This window comes from Schistocerca serialis, chromosome 2, assembly GCF_023864345.2.
Source record: "Schistocerca serialis cubense isolate TAMUIC-IGC-003099 chromosome 2, iqSchSeri2.2, whole genome shotgun sequence".
NCBI lineage: Eukaryota > Metazoa > Arthropoda > Insecta > Orthoptera > Acrididae > Schistocerca > Schistocerca serialis.
In genome coordinates, this window is record NC_064639.1 from 51,849,731 (window position 1) to 51,861,980 (window position 12,250).

The window sequence follows — 12,250 nt, forward strand, 5'->3', positions numbered from 1 at the left end:
AAGTCTTAAAAATTGTATGATCATCACATTTATCTCTAAAAATCGTGAAAAAATTTCATATTTTATTGATATGATTTGTTGAAAGGTGTGTAGTTGAAAACAGGGTAGAGTTTCATGGAAAATCTTGTATGGAATGTGATATCTGTTTGATAACATATCACTATTCACGAAAGTAAAAAAGTGTCTGACCAGCAGACAAGTATGTGGAAAGGAAAAAAACTACTTCTTTAAACCAAATTTTTCTCCTTAGCTAACAACAGCTCATTTCATGACTAGCTGCAGTGACATGGGGCTTTTGTGGCGTTGCCCCTAAGATAAGCACTTTGGTTTTACTTTCTTCTCACTTATCTGCTGCTCGTTATTCTCTATTTCTAAATAATAATTCTAATTCTAAATAAAATTTATACTCTTATAACAATATGGAAAGCTACTCATCACACAGAGGAGGCACTGAGTCACAGGCAGGCATAATGAAATATTAAGGTTCTTCCTTAGGATTGAATATTTTTCTTACCTCCTCAAATTAAGTCATTTGGCAGATTACTGAGTTTTTATTTTATCCTGACAAAAGACGCCATAATTTGTAAAGGAACATACCGTTTATGGAAGCCAGATTGCAGCTGTAAGCTCCAGTTGAGAAGGAAGTGTGACAACGTTGTAGCCTATTGATGATGTTAATCAGTATGTACATTGAACTAGCAGTAAAGGGAACTAAAGAAATATTTGGAGAGGTTGAAGTTCAGGAAGAAATAAAAAATTGAGGTTTTGCCAGTGACAATGTAGTTCTGTCAGAGACAGCAAATGAGTTGGAAGAACAGTTGGACACAATGGATAGTATCTTCAAAAGATATTATAAAATGAGCAGCAACAAGAGTAAAACAAAGGTAATGGAATGTAACTGAATTAAATCAGGTGATCCTGAGGGATTAGGTTAAGAAATGAGACAGTAAAAGTTGTTGTTAAGCTGAGCTATTTGGGAAGCTAAATATCTGATAATGGCTGAAGTAGAGGAGATACAATACAGATTGGCTACCGCAAGGAGAAAATTTATGAAAAATAGGAATTTGTTAACATTTTATATGTATTTCAGGGTTGGGAAGTCTTTTCTGAAGTACTTACCTGGAGTGAAACATGAATGATAAGTAGGTCAAACAAGAAGGGAATAGAAGTTTTTGAAACATGGTGCTACAAAAGAATGCTGAAGATTACATGGCTAGAGCAAGTAAATAACAACTGGGGATTGAACTGATTGGGAGAGGAGAGACATTTATGGCACATCCCAAAAGAATGGAGCAGTTGTTAGAACACATCATTTAGTATTGGAGGGAAGTGTGAGTAGTAAAAATTGTGGAGGGAGACCAAAGCTTGAATAAAGTAAGCAGTTCCAAATGGATGTAACCTACAGCAGTTAAGCAGAGATGAAGAGGCTTGCAGAGTATAGATTAGTGTGGACAGCTCCTTACAAACCTATCACTGGACTGAACATTATACAAAAAGCAAATTAAAATCTCTAACATATATTATGCAAAGCATACACATACCAATGAAGGCCTACCATAAACGTGAAGTATATATGCTGTGGGTCTTGAAAGATTTTTTTGCTATAGATATGTTAGAGCATATAGCAGGAGGAGTTATGCAGAAACAAAAAAGAGTTATATCAGTACCCTTGTTTTCACTGGTATGATCACAAAAATTGACAATGAGTGCTGACCACTTGCCCCTCCAAGTCTGCTTCCTGTGATGCCTCTGGGCGAAGATGATATGGAGATCAGTCAGTACCTTTGGGCCTTCAGAATCTGTTCAAATGGAGTGTGGTCAAAAGTAGCCGGTACTACCACTCAAGATTATCAAAACACTGCTTTCTGTGTTCTGGTGCCCATTAAGGGCAGCTATGCCTAAAATTCTAAGGCATCTCCTTCGACAACTTCGAATGCTTTGTGACTTATTTTCCTACCGGAAGTGATAAGAATGGGCCAAAGAAACAATACAATAGTTGAAGTACAGCTGTCAAATTTTACTGTATTTTCCAATTCTTTTATGTTTTCTGTCATTGGCTGTACAATATCAGTGCTGCAAGGGTCCTGCTGTGCAGTGCCCTTGAACTGTGGACCAACTTCTCATTCATGGATTTTGATCCGCAGTGTCGATGATGCTGAAAGAGACTTTTTCTTCAGTCTAGTGGAATAACACAGTTAGAGAAGTTAACTCAATGTATTTCCTGTAACAGGCAGTCCTAACTTTTCTGATTGAACAACTTAACATAGCCTGGCTAGATGTTTGCATGACTGCATCTTACAAGAGTCTATGGACAATTTTTTTGAATAAAATGTGAACATAAGTTATTATCTTTTGGTGATGATTGCTTTGACATCATGGTGGTGAGGTATGCTGTATGCCCTTCGCTCATGACTCCGTGGAGCAAACGATTCCACACAACAGGTGTAAGTGCCACTCTGCAGCCTTTATTGCTGACAGTACAGGATCTATACAATTCCAATCTGCACAAACCATCAAAAACGTCCAGAAAATGATGTGCTTCCTACTTACTAAGTACCCTAACCCACATTTGTCTTTTGTTGTTATCCCTCAAACACAAAAATGAATACCTTCATTGTGATTTTTTTGCTAGAGTCTTGACATTGGGATATTCATACTTTAAATCAACAGGCAGGAATTATCATAGTCCTGTAACTGTCAACATTACCAACATTCTGTGACTTTTTAGTAATTTTTAAATCTTATTGAAATAGTTGCTTATACTGCAAGAGTCACCACAGTCTTCCTTATTGTTAGTTAATGTAGTGTATTTTGGCATATCACTGACAGTATAATGCGTGTTTGTTTATATTTAATACAGTGCCACTTTTTGTCTTTAAGAAAAGTTGTTAGTAATTAAAAACTGGGAAGTCAGTTTTAAGAGTTCAATAGGAATCCAGTTTCAAACGAAGAAGAGAGAGCAGACGGGTGGAAACTGTTTTAGCCGTGAGCGACCGACGAGCACTGCAAGGCAGGAAATGGAGACGCGAAACCACCAGGTGGGGACCTGTTGGAGGTATCGCTAACAATGAACAGACAGGGCAGATGAGCAAGTAGGGGTTGACAGACACTATGACCGACCGGGACACAACACGAGACAAGCAAGCAAGGACTGAGGCGATAAACACGGCAGGACAACAACGCCGGAACACTCCAAACAATGCCAGTACGTATCTCAACACACGGAACTGGAATGCAGTACGGCCGAGATGCACACACGAACTACTGCGAGTACCAGATTGCCAGGTTAGCGTCGTGCGGCCACCTAAATACATGACTGTGGGATACACAATTATCCACGCACTTCATGCGGTACGGAGAGTGGCGCCCTCACATGGCGAGGCTCACAGCACAGGCATTTGCTGGAATACGGAGACCCCTATTGGGGATCCAGGTTCATACCCTGTAGTGTGCATTCAAACTTCCACACCTTCCAACATCAGATCCTTTCCCCCGAAACTTGTGCGTAGGGGTGGAAATGCCCTGGATGGCTCTATGGTGGATGGAAGGAGGGAACAGAGGGAGACCACGTGCCGTCGACTGCCAACGCTGAGTAATTAGGGCAGTCCGTGGATTCCATCAAAATGCCACCAGAGGGCAGGGCATTGCATAGCACCTCCAATCCCCGTTGATGTGGGAGCCATCAGCCATTTGGCCGACTTGAGGGCCTTGTGTGTGCGAGAAGGAGGCAGGGGGTTGGGGGACACGAGTTCCACGAAGGGGTACGAGGCCGGAGGTGGTTACGGTGCCAGCACTCGAGCCCCCTCTGTATCTGTACCGACATCACAGGCTGTCCATTGGTTGCAACTACTGTGACGGCAGTCCGAGCAGCCTTGTCCCCGTATGAGCAGGCTCACACTGCTGTGCCCAGTATGTAGTGCTGAGAGGGTTGGAAGCGGGGCTCAGAAGGCGGCGGTGTCCGAAGATGTAGCAGGGTCCACGGTTGCCGCCCATGGAGAAGTTTGGCCAGACGATGATCATCAGTGAGAGTGGTGCAATAAGTGCTCATGAATAAAGTGAGGGCCGACATGGTGGCAGAGTATTCGACTGCTTTTGTCAGCTGTTGTTTAAGTGTCCTCAAAAGTCGTTCTGCTGTGCCATTGTAGGATGGATGGAATGGATGGGTGTGGATGTGTTTGATACTGTTGGCCTCACAGAATGTGTGGAAGGAGGCTGCTGTGAATTGGGGGCCATTATTGGAGACCAAGGTACAAGACAGGCCTTCGATGGTGAGAAGCTGAGACAATGCCTTGAGTGTGCCATCAGTCATAGTGGACGCCATGTGCACCTTATACAGGGATCTGGAGTATGCATCCACAATGAGTAACCACATCAATGCCAAGAACGGGCCCGTAAAATCGAGATGGATGTGGTCCCAGGGCCGGCGAGGCATGGACTAGGGTGCAAACGATTGCAAAGTGCTGGTCTGGTGACATACACGCACCGTGCACTCACAGACCAAGCGGTCAATATCACCATCGATCCTGGGCCAGTACACATGTCGGCGAGCCAATGCCTTCGTACAGAACATCCCCAGTGTCCAAGGTGTAGCAAGCGTAGGACGCGAAGGCAGAAATTGGATGGAATGATCACCTAATGGGCGTCACCCTCTGTGGCCAACAGAAGGACACCCCCGTCAACCTAGAGCCTGTGTGAGAGGTGCCACCAGGGACTGAATTCAGTTTTCAACCGGCAAGTCAGATAGGTGGCCAACCCTGGGTAACATAGTGGAGAACCTGCTGCAGAATGGGGTACCGGCATGTGGCAGAGGCAACCTGTGCAGCCATGACCGGAAATCCTTCCAGTATATCTCGGCAGGCCGCATCAATGTGAAAGCAGAGGACTTCCTGCTGGTCGAACTTGGGATCAGAGCCCGAGTGGAGATGTGACAAGGCATCTGCATTGGAGGAGGAGGGCTTATATTGGATAAGATAAGTGTAATTGTGTAAGAACAGCACACAGCGCGGGAGACATTGAGCAGTTTGCTCTGGTAGGTGTGTGTGTGGGCCCAATAGAGTAACCAAATGTTTGTGATAAGTGAGGGGATTGAACTTCATCCCAAACAAGAAGATGTGAAACTTTTCAACAGCAAACACAATCGCCAGGGCCCCTTTCTCAATCTGAAAATAGCTCTGTGCTGGGGATAGCAATGGGCTGTTCTGAGCCATCCTCATTCTTTTGAGCCAGGATTGCCCCAACACCACAGGCCAAAGCATCAGCCACCACAACCAAAGGCACTCCAGAGCTACAGGCGTCAGGCAAGGGGCTGACTTGAGCATAGTTTTCAATTTGAGAAAAGCTTGATCAGAGGCAGGAGACCAGTTGTGACACAAGCAATTGAGGGGCTGTGAAATGTCAGGAGCCTGGGGTAAAAACTTGCCCAAAAAAACCCTGGTGGTCAGATAAATCCTTGGGGCAGGGAAGGGAGTTGATGGCCACGATGTTGCGATCCGACAGATGAATGCTGTCTTTACTGAGCCAGTGCCCAGGTATTCGACTTCTGGTTGAAAGAAGCTACACTTTTCCATCTGACAGTGTAAGGCTATGACCTCCAGGGTGTGAAATAAGGTACCGAGGTTTTACAAATGCTCACGGCGTGTACGGCCAGTGACCAAGATGTCATCGAGATAATTGACACAAGCCAGGATGAGCTGTTTGAGCTGCTCCAGGGACCTCTGGAAAATGGCCGGCGCCGAGGAAATACCAAATGGAAGGTGCTTGTATTTATACAATCCGAAAGGCATGTTGATGACAACGATGTTTTGGGTTTTCTCAACTAAGGTAATTGGTGGTAAGCCTCCACCAGGTCTATCTTAGGGAAGTATTCGCCATGTGCGAGTTTGGAGAGAAAGTCTTCCTGCTGGGACATGGGATAAGTTTCAATGAGGGACTGTGCATTGATTGTAACTCCGAAACCCCACATAGGTGAAGGGAGCCATAGGGTTTCCTGATCACCACTAATGGGGATGCCCAAGCACTTGCTTCCACAGGCTCAATGATGTGAGCAGCCTGCAGTTGATCGAGCTCTTGCTTGACTGCTGGACTAAGGCCACCAGAATGGGTCTAGCCCATAAGATCAGTGGCTGAGCACCTGGCCAGAGAGGAATGTGCTCCTGGAAGTCAAAAGCACACTCTAAGTCAAACAGAAACAGAGAGGCGTAGGCCGAGCACACATAATTGAGGTCCTGGAATGGGACGGCAGTGGAAACAGTCTTAACTTCAATCAGAAATTGAGAAGCCAAACAGTGTGAAAGCATTGAGGCAAAAATGTTTGAAGCCAAGGGATGGTCAACTACCAGCAGGGTGAGGACTCAGGGAACATGTTTATAGGTGGCCTGGACTGAGAACTGCTCATGGAGGGTGACAGAACTGTCACTGTACGCGACGAATCGTGAGAGGTGGGAGACAGCTCCAGGCAACCCGCTCATGTATACACCTCCAGATTGATTAAGGAGATGGTGGCCCCCATATTGATTTGGAAATGCACATCCACTTTAAAAATGCGGAGTGTGAGGAACAACTTCCACGTCAATGGGGTGTCCAGTGGAATGACTGATTGCAGCATGTGCAAGCTATCCTGATGTCCCATGGGTAGCGGATGGAGCAGCTGCAACAGACAGATCGGAGATGGCCTTCTTTCTGACAGAGTGTGCATGTCTTCCAGTGATGGGGTCAATCTGCATGAGAGTGGGCAGAAAAGCACCGCAGGCAAGACGGAAGTGACCCACGTGACCACCAGCGAGTGGTGTCCGGCAGCTCCAATGCCACAGGGAGTTCTGACAAGGAGGAGTCTCGATGAAATTGCTCTCTGCAGGCTGTACCATGCTGACAGTGCGAGGGAGGCCACCTGTGGTCTCACCATGTCACTCTTGTTTGCTGCTTGCGTGATTTCAAAGGAGTGGGCTATGCGCAGCATGTCTTCTAACAAGGGGTTATCGAGTTTCAGTGCAGCTGTGCGGACCTCTGAATCAGATGCCAGTTGAACGCCAACATCATGAATCGAGGAGTCCACATACGACATCTTGCAATGCTGATTGGTGCAAGGGAAGTGGCATTTGCATCTTGAGACCCTGCAAGTCCATGACACATGAATGGTATGACTGACTGGGCTGTTTATGGGACTGGTGGTACTCAAGCCAAGATGCCATGGCATCGGGATCGCTGATAATAGTTGTTAGTCACAAGCATACACATCTTCCTAAAGGAGAGAGCCATGGGTCTAGCAATGGTGCCAACTTGCAGAGCAGAAAGAATGTGTCTCGCGATGCCCAGAACTAGAATAATGACCACTGTAGGGAGTCATCTGTGACCTGAAGTGCTGTGAAGTATTGTTTCAGATTATGCAAGTACGTTTCCCAATCTTCCTTATCATCATGGCAGAAACCGTGACACCCAGGAGCTGGTGCAATGTGGCATCCTGTGCTGTTACTTTGTCCATCAGCAACTGCTGTAAGATGTCTAACTGGTGCTGTTGCTGTTGCATGAGCAGAGGAGACATTCTCAGGATGAGCTCCAGGAGACAGACCAACATAGCCTCCATACTACCAAACCCTTTACCTTGTCGCCAATGTTATAGCCACAAGTGACTGGCAAGTGGTGCATGGAAAAGAATGGAGACACAATGCCGCCAGGTGGGGGGGGCTGCTGGAGGTATCGCTAACAATGAACAGACAGGACAGACGAGCAAGTAGGGGACGACAGATACTGTGACCACCAGCACACAACACGAGGCAAGCAAGGAAGAACAGAGGTGATAATCACGGTGAGACAACAGTGCAGGAACACTCCAAACAACGATACGAAACTGTAACACACAAGGCCAAGATTCACACGCGAACTACGGTGAGTATCAGACTGTCAGGGTAGTGCTGCGCGGACACCTAAATACATGAGCACGGGATATGTGATTGGCCGTGGACTTCACGTGGTACAGAGAGTGGCACACTTGCATGGCGAGGCTTGTGTGCAGGCACGTGCTGGAGTACAGAAATCCCCAGTGGGTGTCCAGGTCCATACCCTTTGGTGCACATTCAACTTCTGCGCCTTCCATCACCAGAGAAACAGTGCATTGGAGTTCTCTATTAGGGTGATGACTTGACTGACGTCTATTGGGTAATGAAAAAGGTCAGTGCCTCCCTGATGCCTATGTGCACTCTTTTTCTCGTGTTTGGTAGAGTAGTGCTTCCATCAATGAACAAAGCAGGCTATGAAGTCATCACTGTCTGACCATACCATTTTCGCAGTGGAGCTCCATGCGATCCTGAAGGCACTGGAGTGGATGAATTGTGTTCGGGGCAATCGATTTCTCCTCTGCTCTGATTCTCTGAGTGCCTTACAATCATTTCAGAATCTGTTCCCAACTGAGGAGATGGTCCAGCTGATATATGACCAACTGTATTTGCTCCAATGGTGGGGTAAGGAAGTGTCCTTCTGCTGGGTGCCTGGTCATGTAGGAATATGGGGCAGTGAAAAGGCCGATCAGGCTGCCAAGGAAGCCAGCAGAGAGCAGGATGTGGTCCAGTGTCCTATTCCCTTGCAGTCTGTCATTTCTGCACTTCACAAGAAGTGCACGGAGTTGTGGGAGCAAGAATGGCTGGCGGTGACGGCCAATAAACTGTGGTTGGTGAAGTCAACAACTCGGCCTTGTCGTTCCTCCTGCCAGCCGCTCAGGCGGGAAGAAGTGACCCTCATGCGTCTTCGGATTGGGCGCTGTCCTCTCACACATAGCTTTCTATTATGGCAGGAGGATCCACCATTTTGTGATGCTTGTGGTGTGCACATCTCTGTCCGCCACATTTTAACGGACTGCATTTTATACCGTGATGCAAGGGCAGAAGCACAAGTTGTTGGGGATCTGCCCTGTGTTTTAGCTAATGATGAGACGTGTGTGTCTAGGGTTTTAAAGTTTTGTGATGTGTCTGGACTCTGGCCTAAACTTTTAGGCTGGAGATTTTTGTGTACTGCACAGTGGCTGGCTCCTCCCTTTTTCCTTGCGGTCAGCCAGCCACTTCTATCTGCTATATTGTTTTAGCTCCCTCTACCACTTTCTTCCTGTGTTGTCCATGTTTTACTGCTGGCAGCATGCTTTGTCCCACACTTCAGTGTGGGTAGCCCCATATTTTTCCAAGCTTGTTACCTGTGTTTTACATTCTGTTTTATCTTACTCTTCTGAGTCTTTTCTTGTCACCCGACTCAATCTGTTACTCAGCGGGCACTGAAGACCTTGCCGTTGTGCGCCCGTACAACCCTCTCCATCCATCATTCGTCCATACGTTACAAACCCAATGTGCTGCTACCAGTGTCAGTATTACTACCATACTCGAATGTCCTGTTGAAATGAGGCCAACTGTGTTACTTTTGGTGAGGATGATCGTTAGGGCGATTGCTCACCTCCTTCCTGCTGTATCAATTGCAATGGCAATTATCCAGACTCATCCTGAGAATGTCCCATATATCTATATGAGGGGCCCATCCAGGAGACCCAGATGAAGGGAAATGTGCTTTATGCTGTCGCTTACAAGTTGTTGGCAAGTCAAAAACCATGCATTTTCCTGTCTGGCACTTACAGTACCATTCTTGCTACATCTCGCTCCACGAACAACACGGCAACACAGACTTGCAACCTCAAATTCAGCTCTATGGTTGTAAAATCATCCAGTGTTACAGTAGCATCACCATATCCTTCTCCTCTAGCTGTGCAACAAGCCACCAAATCTTCTCCTCCAGTGGTGAAATCAGCTGCTACACAACCAGCAGCCCGGAAAGTTCAGAAGGAATACTCATCTGGGCAACAAACATCTGAGTCTTCATCTGCCAACCACAAAGGCTCCAAGAAATTAAACAAAGGCAAATGGTCTTCTCGTCTGCTGACTCAGACCCTCTTCAACAGTGTCTCTGTTTCATTGATATGCAATGCCAACCGTTTTTCTGCCTTGGACCCAGTGAGGATGCTGACGCCTCTGTAGATCTTGTGAAACAAGATCCTCCAGGCTCTGCACCCTGTAGGCTGTCACTCAGCAGTTACTGAGGTGACAGCCCTTAATTTTTTCCCTCCTGCCCTTTCCCCATCATGACTCTCCTCCACTGGAATGTTTGTGGCATTAGATCCGATGAGAAGGACTTGCAGCTACTCTTGGAATCGCAGCGTCCACTTGTTTTCTGCCTCCAGGAAACTAAATTGTGTCCTTGCAAGTGCTTTGACCTCTTCCGTAACACTGCTCAGTATTTACAGCAGAGCTCTTTTCCCTGTATCAGGCCACATGTACATCCAGCGACACAGGCTTTTCAATTGTTTCATCTGCTTCGATTCTCTCAGTGTCCTCCAGAACATCTGGGCGCTGTACACAGTTCACCTCTTAGTGCGATGGGACCAAAAAAGCTTCCTGCTCACACTTGAGGGAGCCATTGTGATATTTATGTGGGTCCCTGATCACGTTGGTCTGGCAGGAAATAAGGCTGCTGATGCTGCTCCCAGTGGCCCGCTATTCTTCCATTTCTCTGATGATCTCCGTGTTGCTGTCTGTCACAGGTGGTGTCTTGTCTTCCCTTCACGGGAACAAGCTCCGGCAAATTAGACCTCTTCCAGAAGCTTGGCCTACCTCCTCTCGGGCCTCTCACACGAGGAGATCATTTTAGCCTGGTTGCATATTGGACACTCATTTTAACCATTGCCATTTGTTAAGTGGTGAACCTCCAGTGCTCATTTTCATGAACGTTTGACAGTTCGCCATTTCCTTACCAAATGCCTCCTCTTTTTTTAACCAGTTACATACTGTTGTTTGTTTGCTGCCTGAGTTATCAGCCATTTTAGCGAACGACGCAAGGTCTTTTGACCACATTCTACTCTTTACGCATTGTAGAAATATGGCAAAGGACATTTAATCTATAGTTCAGCACTTCTATTGTCTCTATGGTGTATTTCATTGAATTTTCTAAAAGAGGAAGTCCCTGTTCTAAGTTCTCTATCTTTCCATATGTTGGGTTTAATGAGTAGTCGCCTTTAATTCCATTTCATCTTAGTGTTGTAAGCTTCTGACATGGACAAAAATCTGACCATCCGTTTGCCAGGGGTGGTCAGGGCATGGCCTAGTGTTGAACCACTGAGGCAGGGCTGACTGATTGTGGATGTAGGTATGGCAGTTCTGGATGGAGTGTTCAATGGCAGCATCAAGTCCATGTGAATACACATGATGTTGCACAGTAGCTGTCATTCTCTACATTCCACAATGTGCAGTTTGGAGAAGATAGAATATTTTGGGGGTGGAATGTGGGGAATATTTTGGGAATGGAATATGGGAGTAATAACGACGTGGAATTCAGCAATGTCTGAAGCCAACAAGATGATCCCTTCAGCAACATTAAGCCTGTGCTGTAAGGAAAAATAAGTGCACCATTCCGGATGGCGTCTTTAGGCAAGAGTTCTGGGCAACACCGCAGTCCAGCAGACGACACTCCGCAGAGGAGAGTTTCAAGGGCCATTTGCTTTGCTACTTCATACGTCATAATCAGAAATTTGTCGGGCATGTGACACAGGTTTGTATCTAAGGGAAAATACAGCATTTCATGCCCATCAAATTCAGCATCTGATGCTCACAGCAATTAGGAAAGTGTGTCTGCATTGGAGTGCTTTCTGATGGGCAAATAATGGATCTAATAGGTGTATTTATTGAGGTACAAGTGTAGCAGGTTAAACTTCCAGATACCTTATATGATAGCCAAATTTTTCCTTCCCAATTTACAAATAATTCTGCTGTGATGCATCTAATATTCTAGATGGTGTTGCAGTGGGCTGTTCTGTGCTATTTGCTTGCTTGTGGGACAGCACAGCACAAACACCACAGTCCAATGCATCTGTGGTCGGCATCAGGTGCATGCTGGGATGGAACATTGCTACACAAGGGAGGTTTTTAAGTTGAATGAGAGGTTTCTGGCACCTTGATTAAGTTGCTCAAGATATCTTTGAAATATTGCGGGAGGGCTTGCAACCCCAAATGCCAACCTGTTATAACAATACATTGTGAATGGCATATTAAGCATTAAAAACTGTTTCATCTGATCATTTACAGGCAGTTGAAAGTAGGCATCAGTGAAATCTATCTTTGAAAAATAAAAAGGGGTAAGGATAATGGGCGACACATGAGCTTCAAGGAGAGTCAGCATTATGTGATGTTTCGGCTCAAGTAGTACCAGGTTAGTCGGCATAGTAGATGGG

The 12,250-nt window shown here is 46.0% G+C and overlaps 1 protein-coding gene across 1 annotated transcript in view; it reads left to right on the forward strand.

The window, feature by feature from the left end:
* Nucleotides 1-12,250, forward strand: part of LOC126455722 (dynein axonemal heavy chain 3) — a 1,249,696-nt gene that overhangs the window by 242,927 nt on the left and 994,519 nt on the right. The window lies entirely within an intron of this gene.